Here is a 21,757-nt window from a genome sequence, read left to right as displayed (position 1 = left end):
AAGCTAACTGTACATGAGCCTTTGCAAATACTGTCACAAGGACTATATGTCTGATAAGTCTGACAATTATTGTCTGCAACAATCTTTCAAATTTGTAGATGAGTTTACACTTTCATAAACAAGGCCACTTTCATAAACAAGAATTCTCTTAACCCTCACAACAAACCAGAGTTCCTTTCCTTATACAGATAATGAGAGCAGTTTAGGAATTTACCTGAGGTCACAAAGAGAATAAATGGCAGAAAGAGGAACTCCAGACAAGCCGCCTCATTCCAAAGCTAAGGTTCCTTCAAGTCTGGAGCCCTGGGTTATAAGCAGTATTGTGTTATCCACCTTTGGTTTGCAACACTTCAATAGTGTCTTTAATGCTCGAGACCTGTGGGCATGTGCTAATTTACACAGCTGACTTATTCCTAGTTCAAAAACGAATACATGTTTAATTATACTCTCAAATTTTATAAATACAGTTGTCAACTTTGTCCTTGATAAACTGAAGCAGCATCAACTTTCAGGCATGATTATTTGAGTGCACAAACCTTATCTTAACAATTACTTGAAAGCAGAGAAAATAATTAAAAGAAGGTATTTGTGTATGTTATCGACTTGACTGATATTAAAATAGTACACATGATATAGACAGGACTCTCTGTTTTTTCTCATTTTGGGGCAGAGGCAAGAATGCATGGCAGGAAGCAAGTCTGCATATCTTGGCCCGTCAAGGTTTTGGCAGGTTATAGAGGAGGGTACAAATTCCCTCCTATATTGTGCTGGGATATAAGCTTTCTTTTGGCCAATCTAACTGGGCTGCCTATTTACAAAATGGAGGGTAGAGTTAGAAATACTCACAGACCTTGATGGTGAGAGATATATATATTGTGTTTGTGTGCTGAGGTTCAAATCTTGAGGGTTTTAAAGCTCCCCTCAGTCACTTTTTTGAAAGGGTATTGCGTTTAAGCTATACTAAATTGGGTTTATATATCAGTGACTATAAAGTGATTATAAAGGAGAAGAAAGTTGCTATCTTAGCTCGAGTACCAAGTGATTGCCAGATGCCACAGCTATGGTATATGGCACTAATGGGTGACCTTTTCAAAAGAAAGTGACTTAAAACAGACAACATTCCAAATGTCATTATAGCCTGGGCGACTAGAAAGATTCAGAGAGTAAGAAGCAGAAAATGGTGGTGAATGAACAGACTTTTCCAGGTCATGATGAGATCTGATAAATTATCCTTAGTAACCAGAATTAAGGTTAGCTTTTTTTCTTCTTTTTTGCCTCCTCTAACACAATTCTCCTAGTTGATTAATATTATTTTTTCTCTATCGGATAGTAGAAAAATTTTTTCACTGAACCTCGGTTTTTAACACTGTCTGCTTTTTGTTTTGTGTGTGTCAATATTGCAGATCAATAACAAGTCAAATAACTGTTAGTAAAACTTTCAGAAAGACATCTTCAAGTTCTTGATGGTGTACTGTCATTGTTGATCCCGTCTAGTATTTAGAACATTATTATAATAAGGAGAAATGCCTTAGAGAGGTTACCATGAATGAAATGTGATGGAAAACCAAAGGAAAGAGGAAAAGCAAGAAAAATATTAATGTGAGGCATAAGATTGGAAAGAGACAAATAATATGTGAAGAGTGACGGGTACGTAATATACCAAACCAAAGTGGTAACTAGTTGGATATTATTTGATCATATCTTTTATGGAAAATCAAGTTTCACTTATTCATCAGTTCGGGAAATCTTATATGGTTAAAAACACATTATTATTTATTCACATTCATGGAAGTAAAGAATTACAAATTTGTTTTTTAGTAAAGTTCCAATTTCTTCTCTCAAATTAACTTTTATATTCCATTGAACACTGTGTTTGCCTGAGTGACAAAATCTGGAGTAGGCAAATTACCCTGCTGAATTGGAACATATAATTAAAAAGTACATCAAATTTAATTGGGAATTGGCGTTACTTCTCCGGGCCTCACTTATTGGGCAAGAGCATTGGCCTTGTTAATCTTTGCCCTTCCAACATAAAAGCTCAATTACTTTTTTATTTCAATTGTCCTCACTTAACCCAAGTGACGATGTAAATGGAGCAGCTTCTTAGGGGCCAAGATGCACGGGCTTTGTCCAATAGCTGCTTGGTTCATTCTAGATACCTGTTTCGATGAAACAACCAGAATTGCCATGATTTAAATTTATTCCATCATCTCGTAATGGTCCTTGCAGCTCTCAAAATCTGTGTGTTTTATAATTTCTGGATTGATTTGCCTCGGATGAAAAATTGGGGGTTTGCATTAGATGACATCCAAACTTCCTTCTAGTTCTAGAATGTCAATGGGTCTAGAAAACAGCTTTTTTTTTTTCAAAGCTGGTTTCAACCACACTTGCTTTATAGTTTTTTTCCCTTTAAACAAGAGAATTTCATAAGTTAAGGTTTAGGTTTTTGCAACATCATAATTTCAGTCAACCATCAAATTGTTTCTGATTATTTAATCGTGGCATGATGGATACCAAACAACTGAGTCTTTTTTATGCCACTTTTCTTCTTGATATTTTGAAAACCTGTAATTAGTTTTAGAACCAAGTAAAATACCAAAAACTGGAAGATAAAAAGTTATATGGAAGTCATGATATATATCTTGGTAGGTGTCCAATAAATCTCCTTTTTGTTTTAAACTAAAGAAAACAATTTTGCAAAGTAAAAATTTGAGAAAGTAAATAAATGAATTATGCCATGGTTGGGGTTGTATGTTTATATTAATAATAAATCATGCTGCATATGCAATTAATTTCAGTATTAAAGTAGCTATCTGCTTAAAAAGATATACGAGATGATAGCTAAATGGCATCTAGAATTGTGTTCTCTTTCTATGGCATTGCTATTAGGGACTTGTCTTTCAGAAAATAATTATAACGCTCGCAATAATAAAATTAGGGACAGAATCTCCTGAAAAGGGTGAATACCAATAGAAAAGGCCAATGCTGTCTCAGAATTTCTGAGAAGTGCTCTGTTAATTTAGAAATTTGTTTAACAACGTAGTGATAAAATGAGCATGATGATATGCATCACACTGAAGAAAAGATGAAATTAAAATCATTATTTAAAAGTGGTATTCTAAGTCAACATTATCGCTAATTTTAAGATGTTTATTGAGTCTTAAATATTAAGTTAGCAAGAATAAAAATTTTAAAACTGAATTTTAAAAGATTTTATATTGCTGATTTGTTTATATTGATTAACTTGCTTAATTTTGTAATTGTCTTAAAATGCACAGCTATCAGTATAATTTTTTTCTTCCCCTTTCAGAGTGTTAAGACTTGCTTTGGGTTCAAAGACTCAATGATCATTAAGTTTTTCAAAGACAGCTGTTAAATTATAATTACAATTAAATTTTTTAAATGTTTTTTCTATAGCATAAGAACTGTAGGTTAGTATATATGTACTTTTTCCCATAAATTGTTTCTATACTCAGTACACATGCATGTGATAGGTATTTACTTGTACATAGTGAAACATATATAGAGAACATATACACACACATATATACACACATGCATTGAGGTTGAGTCTTTGATTCATTTCATGTATTGTGAAACTTTAAAATATGCGAGATAATACTCAATTTTCATGACTACAAAATAATTAATTTTAAGTCCCAAAATATTATTAAAATGCTATAAAGTGTTAAAGATACATGTACATGTTTTATATATCTATATGACAATAATCAGTCCAGAATTATGTAATACTTAAAAATTTACCACACAGGGGCTGGCCCCGTGGCCGAGTGGTTAAGTTCGCGCACTCCGCTGCAGGCGGCCCAGTGTTTCGTTGTTTCGAATCCTGGGCGCAGACATGGCACTGCTCATCAAACCACGATGAGGCAGCGTCCCACATGCCACAACTAGAAGGACCCACAACGAAGAATATACAACTATGTACTGGGGGGCTTTGGGGAGAAAAAGGAAAAAAAAACATAAAATCTTTAAAAGAACTGTTACATCTTTAAAAAAAAATTTACCACACAACTTTAAACATGTGGATTTTCAGATATTTTATTTTAATGCATTTTCTGTCTCAAACTGAATGACATTTCAACATAGCTCATTGCATTGACGATATATATTTGCTGGTGCCATTAGTTTGAATTTAGCAATCATGGTGCTGCTTCAGCTAGCAGCAAACTTCTAATGGTCAAAGCATCAATGTTGTCCTCCTAGTTTATTAAAATGAAATGCTCCAAAAAGACATTATTAAATAAGGATGTGCCCTCTGGTGTGTATTCAGCACTTTATGGAGTCTTATAAACTATACATAAGATAGTCAATGATTTTTCTTGGCAATACTTCATTTTTGTATGACTGCTAATCCCTGCGAGCATTTACTACCACACCACCACACAGGAGTAGGTTGTGCATCCGTGTACGGTATGAAAAGCTCTAAACGTGAGAACACTTTCGGCAAATTTGACTTATCGCAATTTCACATTCTTTTGTGTTCAGTTTGTGGTGCCTGGTTTCTGTGTGAAATGATTTCCAAGTTTTCAAACGAAAGCAATTAAGAAACAAAATATTTGCACCCTTCTAACTTGTGTTTCCAGTACAGCTAGATACAATACAGATGCTAAGTCACCGGTCTGAAAGAGCTTCCACAAATCTATAATAAAATAATTAAATTAGTGAGCTGTGTTTAGATCAGAGACCCTTGGTTGCCAACTCCTAAGAACTCAGGGAATTCAGAACCACAGAAGGATCATTTGGACTCCATTTGGCAGAGACGTCAGAAACTCGCTGCTCTTGGGAACATCCTTTTCCAATAACATTTATGGCTCTAGATGGAAGCGAAAAGCACCATATGTTAAGAGTTTCCTGCAAAGCTTCCTGGTAAGAGAGGAAATAAATTCAACTTGTCACAGCTGCTCGTGGGCCAGTCAAGGAGGATTTTATCACAGCCTTAAGTGGTTTACAAAACTGTCCTGTTATCGACTGAAGGGGCTTTACATTGCAGGTTTTCTCATATTGATGCTCATAATCTAAATCGTTAAACTATTTTTCTTCTTTGGACTTCAGCAGTATGCATCATCGTTTGCTTCTAAGCAAGGAGAATTATTCAAAGCAATTCAGCTAAGAATCACATTCCCATGGCAGTCTCCACAGCCCTCCATGGCTTAACTGCTAGAATGCCTACGGGTCTCAGTTCTACCTCAGGTTCGACCCGCGGGTCCTTACATTTTGCATAATTTAAGATGGGAACTGCATTTAATCAGGCTAAATTGATTATCCACCATTCTGAAAAGTCCCGACTGGCTTAAACCATGGCAAAGACCCATAGGGTCAGAAAAGATTTTTCTGCTAGAGGTGTAGGTAATCCCGGGAAAAGTGTTAAAACTTTCATCGTGAGCCACAGGCTTTCCCCTAAAGTGATCCATCTTTTTACCCTCATGATTAAAAAAAAAGTTAGAGTCACTATGGGCATTTCAGTTTTCTATCATAAGCAAAATCCTTTTTAGTTTGCAAATCTACTGAAGAGATAGTGCCATACGTAAGCATCACATTTTCCTGATTAAGGGTAAGTTAAACTGATCACATTTGTTCCAAACGAAAAGTAAGTTCTTGATTTACCAACTCGCAGCTTCACATTCATGTCTTTGTGTAAGGAATGATCAAACTTATTAACGAATTTCCTATCATTTTAACAATCAAAGATGGTTTAAGCTAAAGTAAAAATTGCAATCTTCAGACATGTTTAATTATGAAAGGAATCATATAGTAAATAAATGTAGTAGAATTTCAAAGTGCCTTATGGTGATGAAATTTCCAGGATTTGTTATTTGTTTGTATACACACATCATTCCTACAAGTGAATTATAAAAATATATAAAAATTAAATAAATCATAGTGAAAAAAAATAACGTAGAATAATAAGATGACAAAAGGGAAAAATTTAACGCATCAGCCCTATATATTTATAAAAGTAGGCTGTGGATTATTCCAAGTTTCCTAGCAACCAAAACAAAACAGTTAAATCATTCACATGTTTTTCGACAGGAGAAAAAATTGTCAAATTATCCGTGTAACTTGTGAACATTAAAGTAAAGTGCAATTTAATATGAAACAATTTCACTAGCGTTATTGTATTGCACAGTTCTGGGGGCACTGTTCACATAGGTAGTCCTGAAACAGGAAGCAAAAGCATCAGTTGTTATAATAGAAGAAAGGTGCTGGTTTCAGCAATGTGATGACGATCAATAACAAATCTGTGATAGGTCCTTGCCACAATGACCATGCAGCTTTCCACTGTCAGTCATTAGACAGAAATATAATTTATAAAAGAAACTCTGAGACATTAGAAATCATGTCCCTTTGCTCACTACACTCCTATGGGTGAGCCTGGAACTGCCCTCTCTACATCTGTTCTCTCCATCATTATTTAGTAATAGAATGTGCAGCCTATATTTCCCATTCTCTCTTTCACCTAGGTTTGGCCTCTCTGATCAATATGATGGGTACAGAAGTGATATGCGCAACTTCTTTACCTATCTCTTTAAACGTACTTGCCACAGGTTTTCTCTTTCCCTCTCTTCCTGCTTGCTGGGAAATGGTGATGCCAGGATCAACTTTGGAAGCCACCTGTTGAGGATGGTAGTGTTGTCCCATGTACCCTGTATTGCTTACGTCTGGACTATTATGGGAGACAGAAATAGAATTCTGTCCCGTTTAACACTGTCTTTTGGGTATTTTTAAAGATCTTAATCTAATACAACATCAATATTATCATCTGTGTTTATAATCCCGTCACTTTGGACTAGAGAACTGAAAAGAAGAAAAACTCAAAAGAAAAAAAAAAGGAAGGAGAAAAGGATGTTGGCCCTATTTTAATAGGTTAATCAGATCGCCAAAGAATCACTCACTCAGTCGGGGCGTGAGTCTTTGAGTGTTTTGCCAATAGCAATAACAGAATCTTGGGCAGAGAATTGAATTTCATTCTAGCTATATCTGTATTCAAATTGATTCCAACATTTCCATGACTTTTGACCTTAGACAACTGATTCCAACTTCTCTCCTTCAATCTTGTCTTTAGTGTGATTGTGAGAATTAAAAAATATTAGCTAACATTTACTGTGTGCTGGGTCCTGGTCTAAGTGTTTACATGTGTTATTCCATTTAAGCCTTTTTGCAATCTGTATATGAGAAAGTACTATTGTCCTGCTTTATAGCCAAAGAAACTGAGGCAAGGAAAGTCAAAACAGCTTGCCCAGCGTTGAAAGCTGGTAAGTGGTGGAGCAAGCTGAAAGGCACCAATGTGTTGGTCTCTAAGAGATAGCATGTGACTTTCTAAACAAGATGATCTTTAAAGTATTAGTGCCATGCTTGGCTATCCATGATTATGTATCCATAATTCCTTTTTAATAGCAGTTTTCTGATATAAAAAGTAGTGCTTATAAATCATAAAGATATTATAAAAATGCACAATAGCACAAAAAGCCATTAAAAGTCACTCATACTTCCTTCCCCCAAAATCACTGCTAACACAGCACATAGACTTCTTTTAGCATCAGATTGTTCTCTTAATTGTTTTTATCATTTGATGACATGTAACCCAAGTACCGCCTTTAATCTCACCCCCCAACAAAAATCACCACCTCTAATTTCTAATGTGTACTGTGAGGAAGGATGTTTCATTTTGCTACGTTAGTCCAAGCAGTTCCTTGGAGCCATATTCTGCTCCCTGCTACTCCCAGATTAGTAATAGGTTTGCCTTGCACTTTTCTGCTGGTCTCCTCTGGAACTCTGGGACACAGTCCCTCTAGAGTGTTGCTCCCACCCTGAAAGCATGGTGGCTAGAGATATGTAAGGTAGACTACGCCTTCCTTTGTTTTTTGTCCATTTTCTTTGCAATATCTCAATTCAAGTCTCTGCGTGTGTATTTGACATTAATGTGTTAGGGTAACTAGAGGAAATTACAATGACAGGAAGAAAATTGTAAAATGTCTTTACTGAATTTGACTTTCTCATAATTTAAGGAAAAGGCACCCAAGATGTTAACCACATTCTTGGATTCCTGGGCACCCTCCAGTTTCTGACCTTGTTCTCCTAAACTCCAGCCTGCAACTCTCTGTGAAAATGCAAATAGCAAAATGGGGATAATGTGAGTACTTTTCTCATGGAATGTTATGAGGATTAAATGAATTAATACGCATAATACACTTAGTGCCTTGCATATAGGAGGTGTTATATTAGTGTTATTAATATTGCTACTGTTGTAAAGGTAGAAGTTAATCCTAGTTTCCTATACTGTACAGGGGCCAGCCCTGTGGCATAGTGGTGAAGTTTGGCATGCTCCGCTTAGGTGGCCCAGGTTTGTGGGTTTCGGTTCTAGGTATGGACCTACACCACTCATCAGCCATGCTGTGGTGGAGACCTACATATAAAGTGGAGGAAGATTGGAACAGATGTTAGCTCAGGTCTATTCTGCCTCAGCATAAATAAATAAATAAATAAATAAATAAAATCTTTAAAAATCCTAGTTTCCTATAGTGCGCAAAGTCACCTCTCTAACACTGGAGAAATCATTTCACATCACTAGGCAGAGCTATATTAGATACTTTCATTTATACACACATCACCTTTCAAAGTGTGGCCAGGCAGCCTTCTGGGAATAAGAAACATGACACTGTTAAGCCACGTACCTGTTAAGAATACTTAAGCTACAGAAGGCTCAGCTAAAGTTTTTAGATTCTGGCTATAAGCGATAACTTCTTAGAAAATGCGCTTGTTGCAGTCTCCGTCTTGGGGGAGGACAGGATGCCAAGCTAGTTTTATTCTTCTGACACATATAGCATGAACATTTCCCACATCACTAGATAATCGTATAAAATTTGACTTTGATTATGGACATGATCAAGGGAATTGTTGAACCAGAATCTCCTTACTTTCATGAAGAAATTAAATTTTCAAAAAGCTTTAGAAGGAAACATTTATCTTGCAAAATCATCTGCTCCTTATCCACAACATACTTCATGCAAGCCGATGGTAGACAAGAGTTTTTAAGTAAACTGGTTACCTAGCTCAGAACACAAGCGTATTTGAGGTAGAATAAATGTATGTGTAAAAACTAAGGTAACTAGTCATTTCAATTCAACAGTCTATCAAAAATATTGTGAGGACCTACTGTATACCAGGCCTCTTGGCACTGAATCTACAAATAAGACTAAGACTCCATCCCCGCTTTTAAAATGTACCTGGCAGAACGAAAAGGAAAGACGCAAATTAGGGAAATAATGTTTTACAAGGATATTGAGCAAGTCATTCTCGTTAAACTTTATCACCATTTTAGATGTTACCGAATACAGGAAAAGCAGAAGGAAACATTCAGATTGTCATGAGACAAGCTATTCCGTTTACTGAGTGCTGAAAACTAAGAGCGGCAGATAGACTGGGTAAAATGGAGGATCAGAAGGTAAGTGATGATCACGTCAAGGGAGCAGTAAAATTTGTGTAACCTGTGAAATAAAGAAGGTGAGGAAAAGGCAGAGTCTTGAAGCTTGGTTATAGGGCCTTTCTCAAAGTAAGAAAGCTTTATCTGTTTTTAATGAGAAAAATTCTATGAGTGATTCATCAATCAGACATGCTAGGAACACCATGAAAACAGCAGCACTATTGTACTATTTTGGTTGTGCGTGTGTGAATAAACGGGTACATATTTCTATGTTCCCAGGTTGTGGGTACTTCGAGAAGGAAATTCTACTTTATTTAAATTCCTCCATAAAGCACCTAATGAAATTTAATAGAAGTAAAGAAGTTTACATTTTGAATGAAAATTCATAGTGGGCCAGTGACAAGCTCGAGTTCAGAGAAGCAGCAGTTTGCGTTAATTACTTTTGTTTCAGTATTTGTGTGAGTTACTGTCTGCTCCTTTCACTCCTGTGTTTCATTGTTTCATCCTAATAGCACTTCTAGCAACAACAGTTTAAACGAAGCCTAGAGGTCTTTTAGGGGGCAAAAAGGACAGCCATCAGATGCAAAGTTTGTCGATAGGCCTGAATGGGTCACCAGGTTGAAAATTTGTGCCAATTATGGGGCTATTAGAGCTGATACAAAAGAAGCGGAAATATATTCCTAATTATTTTGCTTTTGGAAAAAGCAAGAGGCCATCATCCATGATAATACCTGCATATAAACAGAGTACTTAGCTGCCTAGGTTTGTGTCTATGGGTATATTTACACCGCCTCCCCCTCCTGTATCCTCTCAGCCTCAAAACTGGCAGTTATATATGTTCCTTTCAATGTGTCAAACAACCAACAACTTGGATTTGAAAAGAGGCAGGCATTCCAAACTGGCAAAAACAGTGGAAATATATGTGTAACAACATCAAATTCAGACAGACAATAGCTAATATTTATTAGCTTATGTATGTGTCCTAATATGCTTATGACATGCCAGGTACTGTTCTAACTGCTGTGTGTATATTAATTTATTCAATCCTTCTAAGAACTCTATGAGTGGGTCACATTCGTGTCACTATTTCACAGGTGAGAAAATTTAGGCATAAAGAATATTAAGTAACTTTCCAAAGGCCAAATAGCTATTAAGTGGCAGTCTGGGATCCAAATCCACAGATTTTCCTTCCAAAGCATCCATTCTTAACACTGTGGCAAAGTGTGTTCTTACATCTAGACCGTGTAAGATTGATATGACGCTCATCTGGGGATGCGGAGGGGTGCTCGGAAAGGAAATAGCCTTTAATTGGCCAAGTCTGTATTTCACTCCGCCCGCCCTCTCTGCCTTTTTTTTTAAAGCATAGTAGACTTACATCATAGGCCTTTGTAGAGGAGACCTGCAACCTTGGCCTAGGCCTGCCACACTTCGCCTTCTGGTACAAAAAAACACCTGGAGTGATTGCCCCAGTGACTGTCAGAACAGAAGATTTCCATGTTTTTCTCAAATTTTCAAAGCTGAGCTAAACAATAATAATATTTTAAACTTTACCACCTTGCACTCAGTGTCCCCGGACGTAGTAGAGCTGCTTGCACGTTTGCTGTCTGCATTTGTGTTTTTTTCTTTTGAACTGTTTGGAATGTCAGGCCCATTAAGAAGTAACATGTTCATTCAGGAAACACAATCAAAATCATTGAACATCTTTCTCAGGTAGGAGTGTATTATTTTTTTCTTCTTTGCAGAAATGTGGATGGAAATCACACCCATTCTGCTAAAGAGTAAAAAGAAATCAGTTCAAACCTATCATGAAATAAGCATTTCAGCAATATGAAGTTGGGAAATCATAGCAAGAGAACAACCAAGAAATTCAAATCACAGGGTTTACCGTGTGTCTAATTCTTTCCTTCTCCTGCATTGTATTCACATAAAAGAAGAAACACGCAGGTCAAACCCTACCACAATGAGTATCATTATCACAAAACTTCTATCTAACCAGAGAGAGGAAAAATCATAAACAGGGCCAGCATTTCAGAACTTCAGATTAATGACAGTAAATAAAGAGCGTGGAAAATTTCTTAAACTCTGTGGCCAATAGAGTTTAATTAAACATTAACCAAGTGCTCACTGGGCTGTAGAAGTTGTCCCTGGTGGTGCCAATATGAATATGACTTGATTGGTACCTTGAGGACTGATAACATATGCCTAACCATTATGGGCTCCATCATGTGACTGCTGCCTGAAGTTTTATTTTATTTAATTTCACAAGAGCACTATGACTGTTTAATCTGAGATGCATGAAATTTGGAAAACCTGTCATTGTTTCTACAACTAGGAAGTTGCAAAACCAAGATCCAAGGTCCAAACACATGCATGCCTGTTGATAATGCCGTGCAGGCCCGTGGAGCTCACTGAGAAGAGAATAAGGTACCAGAGTAAGTGAGGTCCACTTTCACTATACTAGCAAGGGAGGCGCCAAGATCTAGAATGTCAAGGCCCATTCAACCATGGTCATGCTGGCTTTGAGTAAAGTGCAGAGCCACATGCCTGAGTGTCCTGAATTTGCCCAAAAATGAGGTCCTGCCATGTGCTTTGCTCTTCATGCTCAACCTTTGAGATTCTCGTTAGACACCTCAAGACCATGGTCCCAGAGACCACAGAGCCACTTGCGTCAGAAGGACAATGTCTACTGCTCATTTGTTTACTTTTTTTTCCTCCCTTTTTATCCGTTGGATTTCATAAATCTTTTATCCCCTTTTAGCATTATTTTATTACACAGCGTATTTTAAAATTTGTGTTGGTACTTATTTTTTCTAAGATGGCTTGGGTTTGAAACCCAGTCTGTCATCTACTAGCGATGTGATCTTGGGAAAAATCACATACACACATGCACACACGCACACACACATACGCACACACACACTCACATGTACCCTTCGTAGGTCTCAGTTTCTTCAGCAGTTAAATGATTATAATAATCCTGTCTCTCGCTGAGCTGTAAGCATTAAATGATATAATAAGGGTGGGACTTGACATATGGTAAATGCTGAACAAATGCTACCTATTATTTCTGAATTTTCTAAATTTCTTATTTTTATCTAACTTTGATGGAAGGGAGATTAAGATAAAAGTTATAATGCAGATCCATAAGTTAATCAGCATATGTTTTCAGAAAAGAAAGATGCTTCATTTTTTTTTTTTTTTTTTTTTGAGGAAGGTTAGCCCTGTGATTAACTGCTGCCAATCCTCCTCTTTATGCTGAGGAAGGCTGGCCCTGAGCTAACATCCGTGCCCATCCTCCTCTACTTTATATGTGGGACGCCTACCACAGCATGGCTTGCCAAGCGGTGCCATGTCCATACCCGGCATCCGAACTGGCGAAACCCAGGCTGCTGAAGCAGAACGTATGCGCTTAACTACTGCACGACCGGCCGGCCCCAAGATGCTTCCTTGATAATTGGAGTTTCATGTTAATTTATTTCAAGGTGTACTGTGACATGGAGTAACAGGGGATGCATTTCCTTCAGTGGTGTCTTCACTTGGAGAAGCCCCAATGCCGTCAAGAAGAGGATGCCCACCAGGTTTATTCCCAGCATAACAACCTGAGCTTGAATGATTTACCTCATGGTGTTTATTTGCAAAAAGAGCCTTCTTTTTGGCTAGTTTGCCACTAGTGGGCAGAGCATTCAGCTAAGATGCTTTGGTGATAGTTGTTTAGCATGTATAGATATAAATGGTTGCTTCTGACTATAGCCACAATCGTTTGTCCAATCAAATATTCTTAGGGCAATAGAACAGGTTTAATACATCATAAGGAAAAAACCACAATAAATATACATTTTTTTAAAAAGCACACACATACACACACAAGGCCACTTGCTTCATAAGGGAGCTGTGCAACTGGCAGGAGCTTTGAGGCTTGTAGTTATTTAAGAAGGAATTGAGATCAAGCCTTGGAATACAGGCAGCATTTCAGTAGATGGATATGGGAGGCAAAGGCATTGGGATAAGTGCCAGGGGTGTGTGCTCACAGGCAACATCTAGTGTCAATAGATACAAATATATCCAAACTCATTTTCAGCTCTTATATTTTCATCTTAAAAAACAAACACTACTAAAAATATTTAATTGTTATAGCAGAAAAAGTATCTCCAACATGTGATACAGAGGCACTTTCTTAGGTCACCGAAAATCACTTGGTAAACTATTGATGAATGGCTTGAATGCATTAATACTGTTTCTTATATATGCTTAATAAATCCAAAGACAGTAATGTATTCAATGAAACAGCAAGTTGCTCTGATTAAAAAAAAAAAAAAGCAGTCTCTCCTTTCCCAGATGCAAGATCATTTTGGTGATCACGTCCATCAGGCAACCACTGAAGTCCTGGGTGAGTCTCTGAGGAGTTCCTGACCATTAGGAAATTCTTGAGCAGTGGGAGAGAGATGGGCCTGCAGTGGCCAACAGCCTGTGGAAACATTTACAAAAGCATTCAGCAGTCTCTAATGACCAGAAAGCAACTGGATATTCCACTGCAACAATGAAAAGAAACATTTCAATTTGGATTTGTTTGCTTGTGAAACAAATGTTTACAACGGAAACCTCTGTTTGGGTTGTTACCACGCGCTCAAACAAAGTATGTATTTACTGAAGAATCAAGTACAGCTTCTCATTGTAAGGATTGCCTCTTTGGGGACAGGCTATATCATAAGGATAATGTGCTGGATAACAAAAAAGAAACAGAACTACAAGACTTTAAGGCAACAGGCAATATGTGCAACACTTACCGGCTCTGCAAAAGTGGCTTTCCCAGGAAGTACGTATTAGTTAGGATAAAAAAACTCCAGGCCAGTAACATAGAAACCAAGAATATGGTGGCTTAAACAAGACAGAGGTTTATTTCCATCTCTTGTTACAATTTAGGTGTAAGCAGTCCAGACTATGGTGTCAGGAACCAGGCTCACTCAGTTTTAGCTGTAGCATCCACAGCATTTGGCTTCCAAAGTGTGGTCCATGGTGGCTGCTCTGGCTACAGACATCATGTCTGCCTTCAAGCCAATGGAAAAGAAAGGAGAGTCGAGGGAGGGATTGCTTTTGCCCTTTAGAGCAGTGGTTCCCAACTGAGGGCAATTTTGCTCCTCCCCGAGAAGAAGATTTTTTGTCACAACTTGGTGGTGGGGGAGGGAGGTGGTAGCAGCACTATTGACATCTAGTAGATAGATGTCAGAGATGCTGCTAAACACCTACTACGGACAAGACACGCCCCCATATGATGAATTATCTGGCCTAACATGTCAGTATTGCTAAATTTGAGAAATCTTGCGTCAAACCGAAAGCTTCTTGTTGACATATATTTGCAGGACACAGAAGCTGGCTGAGGACTGTTTCCACTACACTCCAGCTGCATTCTGAGGGAATTGCCTGGCATAAATGAGCATAATCTTTGGCAGAGACTGCCAGTGGTCTCCAGTGTCTGTTCTCTTCTTGTATATTAATAGAACTTCAACCTGGGCCAGCTAAAAGATTTCCAGCTTTTCCCCAATTGTAGCAACCAAAAATGTCTCCAAACATTGCCAAATATCCCCTATGATATTTTATTAGGAAATATTTCTCAGTTTGATGTCCTTGGGCAAGTCAACTAAACCTTTGGAATCTCAGTTTCCTCAAAACTAATCATATGGGTAAAACTTTTCTCTGTAAACGACTGTGGTAGGCAGAATTTTAAGATGTCCTTCAAGATTCCCACCCCGGGGTGTATACACACCTTCTCCCTGATATTCAATCAAACACTAAGATATGTGCTGCTGCAATGGAACTTTTCAGATGTAACTGAGGTCCCAAATCAGTTGACTAAGAAAAGGAAATTGTGCTCCTTGCACCTGATCTAGTTAGGTGAGCACATAAATGGAATGGGGCTCTTCCTGGCAAAAGAGATTCATTCAAAGTGTCAGAGGGATTCAATGCAAAGGACATTCTCCACCACTGGCTTTGAAGATAAAGGGGACCATGTGTCAAGAATGTGATGGCCTCTAGAAGTTAAGAGTGGCTCTAGGCAGACAGCCAGCAAAGAAATGGAGATTGTAGTCCTATAGGAATAAATTCTGCCACAATCACATGAGGTGGAAAGAGAACGTTGAACTTCAGATGAGGACACAGGCCGTTTGACACCTTTGCTTTTCTTTCGTAAGACTCTGAATAGACAACCCAGCCACTCCATGTCCAGACTTTTGACCTACAAAACTGTGAGCTAATAAATAGTATTGTTTTAAGCTGCTAAATTTGTGGGAATTGGTTATACAGCAATAGAAATCTAACAGAGTTATTGCAAAGATTGATTGCAGTAATGGTAGTTATCCTTTAGCGAATGCTATTATGTTACAGAAAACTAGCTAGGCATTTTAACAGAATTATTTATCCTTTCAATAACTATTGCAAGATAGGCATTATTTCCCCCATTTTACAATTGTAGAAATGAAGGCTTATAGAAGTTTCTTAATTTGCTTAATATACCACAGCAAAGAACTGAAATTTAAATGCCAGCGTCCATATCCTTTTCTCATTGTCTAACTTTGTTAAATATAAAGTATTAGAAAAAAGAGGCATCCTAATTTTATTCATTTTGCTATGCATACACCATGACTAGTGAACATTTTGAGAGACAGTAGACACACAAACATCAAACACTGTGCAATTACACACATGTTGAGGTTTAGTTCTGGAGTCCACGATAGTGGCTAATCTAAGACAAGTCTTAGTTTTCAGCTTAATGACACCTCTATCTATTTGTTTGACGTCTTTTTCCCTTTAAGTTGCATTCAGCCAGCAGTGGGAGCTTTGAAACCCAAACATTCTCTGTCGTCATTTTTCAAAGAATATTTGAGCCATTTCTGGACTTGTTGTACATCAAGGAAAGGAATGCCAGAAGCCACATATCTAAATGTTTACTTAAAATAATAGTAATTTTGATAACTGTCACTTAGGAGCATTTATCATGTGTCAGGCCCAGGGCTAAGTTCAGAGTGTTGGACCATCCTCAGAGAATCCTGTGATGTAAACAGCATTACTACGCTAAGCTTACAGGAGAGAAAATGGCCTCAAATATCTTCAGCACCTTGCACAGGCAAACTTGCAAGGAGGTAGCCCAGACAAAATCAAATCCATGATCTGTTAGACTCTGTGCCTCTTACCTCCCAGTAGATATTGTTGTTAATCGTGGAATCTCACAAGCGTCCTCCAAATCTGCCACTGGAAGGAAGAGGCTTTCTCAGGGTGTCCCCAGACGAGTCTGAACCCTAAACATGGTGCCTGGTATTTACTATATCTTGATTCTGGTTTTAGATACCATCTACATACACATCTCCTGTGTATGCATGTGGTTCTCCAGTAGAACTCATTTGGAGTGCTGCTTCTGGTTTACCTATGCCATAAGGAGCCTTATGGCTGGAGTGCATCTGATGGTGATGACTTTTGTTGCTTTACTCATGTTCTTTCATCCAAATCCTTAAAGGGTACGGCACTTCAATACAGCTGGTGAAGATTAGGGTATATTGTAAGGCAGAAAGCTGAAAACAGATTTCTCCAAGCCATCTGTAATGGCTATGCAGCTGTGGTGCCCGCACACATCTGGAGAGCTGCTGTAAAATAAGAGTCTAACATTTGGCAAAGGTACCCGATGGCCTTGTTATCAAATGTGAATAGAGGCAGAGTCAAGTTTAAGACTAGGAAGGGGACAGCCATAACAATAACAAAATACGCAGAAAGGAAAAAGAGCAACTGATAGATAACAACACATTACAAAAGGAGAAAAGTGTATGGGGAAGATGGTGAGATAGCAGGATAAGCGTCTTTGAAAATGCTAAAGAGAGAGATTCAAAAATGCCTTGATTGTCACAGTAATTAGAAACTATTGGAATTGTGCTTAGTTAAATCTGGTTAATTTGCGAGACTTGGCAGAAGAACTGGTGTTAAAGGTTGCCACAGATGACATTTGGTGTGATGTGTCCTGGGGGCGCTCCATCATTACTGATTGAGTAAATGACATTAACAAAAGAGATGGACAAGCCTGTCTCCACTCATTTCATGGAATACCATTGCCTTTTAAGGGATCCTGCCAACCTCAGCTTTTCTTCAACTGAAAAAAAGAAAAAATGGTGCTGGAAGTAGCTTTAAGAAGAATTGAGTCATTAAGATGGTGCAAACAGATTCCTTTTCTGAAAGCATGGCTACCCTGTGGTCAATTCCCCCTTGGTGCTCTGTAATAGATTCTCCCACAGCCTTTGAATCTTCCAAGAAGTTTCAGCAAATGATTGATAATAGGATCTGCCCCTAGAAAGGAGGCAGATTTCAGAGCTGCGAGAGAAAGCCCATTGAATGGTAGGATAAATGTAGGAGGAGAACGGAGAGGCCTCACCATAGTGGGAAGCTCGGTTTCGCTCTAAGTCGTTGGCATAGAGCTCAATTTGGGGTCTTGATGCTCCTTTTAGTTTTAAAGTAGGAATCTCACAGTCATTCTTTTTTCAGGTTGAGTTGACATCGAGAAAGCAAGCTGCTCTACTTGGAGCCAAACCAGACAGCCTGCCCATTCTGCTAATTGGATTTGGGGATCTGTGTTGAGGTAGCTTGAGCTGGAAGTTTATTCACCTCTGCTCAGATGCCAAATCCATTGGTCCAGAAGTACATAGAATCTAAAAAAATTAATTAGCAAAATGGCTATGTCATGGACATTTCCAAAATGTATATCTTGTGGTTGGTCTCAGTTGGGGACTCTTTTATTTTTAACTGATCAATTAAACTTGTCTAGCTACATGAATTGTTCTAATTACTGAGTTTTCCCAGAATTAAATACTCTAAGCTAAATCAACTAACATTTAGCAAACGGGAGCTCCTTCTTCTGCTTCTCTCCCTAAGAGCCCTCTATAGAATTAACAGTTAGGTGCTAATTGCAGATGATTAAGTGCTCACCAGTGTTGGAGTCCTTTCTTTAATATTAATGAGATGGATTAGCATGGAACATGTCTTCTATTAATATTATAAATGGAAGCCTGCATGGATCACTGAGTGCTCTTTTGTATCATAAGGAGCATTTGGTTTAAAGGAATAAAGAAAGTACGCTCCTAAACTGTATCTTCCTTTCAATTGCGAAATAAAGTTACTGAGGGAAATGTTTCAATATCATTCATTTAGAGCAACCATGTAGCATTTTTGCAATAACCAGAGTTGCAAACTTTTACATAAAACTTCTTTCAGCTGTCTCCTTGAGTAGGCATAGCACATTAAACCAGAGTAGAGTTTAAATTATTCCATAAAGTATGATCCAGAAAGACCCACCTTTCTATACTACTAAAAGAAATTACTTGACAGTTCAGCACTATTTTCACAAACCTGAATTCTCTTCCAAGACAACTTGCTTATTTAAAAAAACGTTAATTGATTTCCTTTACCCATTTGAAAACAGCAAACTGACTGCTTTTTCTTTTTGTTGAGGAACAGATAGTTAATAATCACTTCTTCCTTCTTACTTTTCCTAAGAAGATGCTTATGAAAGAGTAAGACTTATACTTCATACGTTGCTGTCAGAATCCACCTCAATGAGCTAGAGCAACATTGTCTCTAAGTTGTAGGAAGAGCATTGTTCCACTTTATTTCTTATTCGTTAAAACTATGGTTCATTTTGACAAGTGCTATTTGAATGGTACCATAAAAGACACAGAAATGCAAAACATTTCTTTTAAATCCCGGTATGATCTAAAAATTATCATTTTATCTCTTTTGTCGCTTGCAAGCATTTGCAAATGAGAACATAAAAGCTTATGCATCCAAACTAAATCCAAATCTGTGTTAATGCAGAGTACACCACGTTTTGATTAAGGACTTGACCCTCTGAGTCAAACTTCTAGTTTTGTCCTTACTCTTTGAACTTAAAACTATGTACACATTTACCATTTGTCCTAGGTAAACCTGCTTAGAACTAAATAATACTGAGTGACTGCTTATAATGCATAGTAATAGAGCTGATATTTGTGTTTAAAATTTTATATGTTACAAGTCATATTGAGTAATAGAGGATTTCTCAGGTCACAGAAAAATGGAAACATATAGCTACCACCTTACATTTGACCTGGCATATGTTTGGTTTAATCCAGAATATGCATTATATGTTGGTCAATTATATTTCTTTACAAAGAGATTCAGATGTTGCTGTGACTTTTTAATTATCTCAAACGTTATCTATGTAAAATCATAATTTATAGTAACTGATACATTATCTAGCAAAAAAATTTCCTTAAAATATCTGGTCTTCTGAGATATTTACAATTATTCTTACAAATGCTAAGATATGCAATCTGCAAAATGAATTCTTGAAAATTGTGGTAGGTAGAATTCTGAGATAATCTCCAAGATAGAAGCTCCTTGGTGTGCACACCCTCTATAATTTCCTCCCCTTGAGTGTGAACAGGACCAGTGAATATAATGAGATACCACTCTCAGGATTAGGTTATTTATCAGTTGATCTGGAGTCAATCAAGAAAACTATCTTGAGTGGTCTTGACCTAACCAGATGAGCCCTTTAACATAAAGTGAAGTGTCAAAGATTCTTTCCTGCTGACCCAGAAGAAAGCAAACAGTTGTGTTGTGAAGGAAGGGACCATGAAGCGAGCAGCTAAGGATGGCCTCTGGGAACTGAGAGTGGTCCTCAGCAGACAGCTAGCAAGGAAATGGAGCCTCAGTTATACAGCCAGAGGGAAATGAATTCCACCAACGACCTGTGAATTTGGAAGAGGACCCCGAGCCTCAGATGAGGTCACAGCCTTGTTCACACCTTGAATTAAAACTGTGAGACCCTCAGCAAAAGACCCAACTAACTCATGCCTGGACTCCTGACCCACAGAAAATATGAAATAGTAAATTTGTGTTGTTTTGAGCCATGGAAGTTTATGGCAATTTGTTAGCAGCAATAGAAAACTAATACCAATAGGAATATGGTTTGATCCAGGCAGAATAAATTTAACTGAGAACACTCACTCTTCTCATTTAATGAAATCTGGCTGAAGGTTTACAACAGCCCACAAAATTTGGTATCATTCACGGCAAATGAAAAAAGTTTTGGAGCCCCAAGTAATATTGTTAGTTAAAAGGAAAGCAAGAGTTTTGTAATTTTGTCTCCTTCTCTTCTTCAGATAGATGCTGTTATCATTGACAATGACACTGCCAATCATTCTTGTGTTGCAAGAAATTGGCTAGGCATATCTTAGAATTCTCTTCACTGCTCACAGGTTTCAGACTCATAAGAGATGATAAACTTCTATGGGAGCCTCGGCCCTTCTTGACAGTAGATTCTGTTCTCAAAGCCTTGGACAAAGGATTATAATTAATTGTGGCAATGCTTGCGTTACCCTCTCCATGAACTCACCATTCCCTGTGTGTCACCTTCTGAGTGTCAACAGCAGACAGCATTGAATGAGTCTCAGACAAAAATTCTGAACATCAGTGATATTTCTTCCTGCTTCCCCTGGTTTGGAGAGTTCTGCTTGGCAAGACATTAAATCATGTGGATATCTGCCTTTGACAACTCTTGGGAATCCAGAGCTGAGAATCATTTTACATAGCGTAAAATTCACTGGAGTCTGTCGAATCGTGAGCCAATATTTGGAGGGAATGGCTAACAAGTGTCTGCCATTTTCTTTTTTCTTCTTCTCTGTCAGAGGATTCAGAATTTCCAAGTTGGGGTCAGAATAAAATATGTGATAAAAGCAAGAGCTATCCAGCGTAGGATCTTTGCTGTGCATCCTAATAATGCAATAGTTGTTGGGGCTGGCCCCGTGGCCGAGTGGTTAAGTTCGCGCGCTCCGCTGCAGGCGGCCCAGTGTTTCGTTGGTTCGAATCCTGGAATCCTGGGCGCGGACATGGCACTGCTCATCACACCACGCTGAGGCAGAGTCCCACATGCCACAACTAGAAGGACCCACAAGGAAGAATATACAACTATGTACTGGGGGGCTTTGGGGAGAAAAAGGAAAAAAAATAAAATCTTTAAAAAAAAAAAAATAATGCAATAGTTGTTGCAGATCAACAATGAAAACACAGCCACAGCACATACACACACACACTCAGTTTTGAGGACACATAGACTCCTGCTGAAGAATTCTTATAATTGATATTATTTCTTCTCTTCTAGACTGTCATATTATTCTGCCGAGAGAAGAGCTACAGCAGAGGCTGTAAGAGAAAACTATCCCCAATCTATTTCCATAGTAAACCACCTTTATATTATTTCTGAGAACACCCCTGAGAATACACTTTTGTGGCTGTAGCCTAGTT

The 21,757-nt window shown here is 37.9% G+C and overlaps 1 long non-coding RNA gene across 5 annotated transcripts in view; it reads left to right on the top strand.

Annotated features, from left to right (window-relative positions):
• Nucleotides 1-21,757, top strand: part of LOC139079042 (uncharacterized) — a 114,239-nt gene that overhangs the window by 6,657 nt on the left and 85,825 nt on the right. For all 5 annotated transcript variants that reach the window (XR_011532303.1, XR_011532305.1, XR_011532304.1 and 2 more), the window contains exons 2-3: nt 8,028-8,152; nt 9,341-9,463. This is a non-coding gene — a long non-coding RNA (uncharacterized lncRNA). The remainder of the gene's footprint in view (nt 1-8,027; nt 8,153-9,340; nt 9,464-21,757) is intronic.

Source organism: Equus przewalskii, chromosome 24, assembly GCF_037783145.1.
Source record: "Equus przewalskii isolate Varuska chromosome 24, EquPr2, whole genome shotgun sequence".
NCBI lineage: Eukaryota > Metazoa > Chordata > Mammalia > Perissodactyla > Equidae > Equus > Equus przewalskii.
The sequence above is the reverse complement of the archived record's forward strand: the minus strand, read 5'-3'. Positions and strand labels throughout refer to the sequence as shown.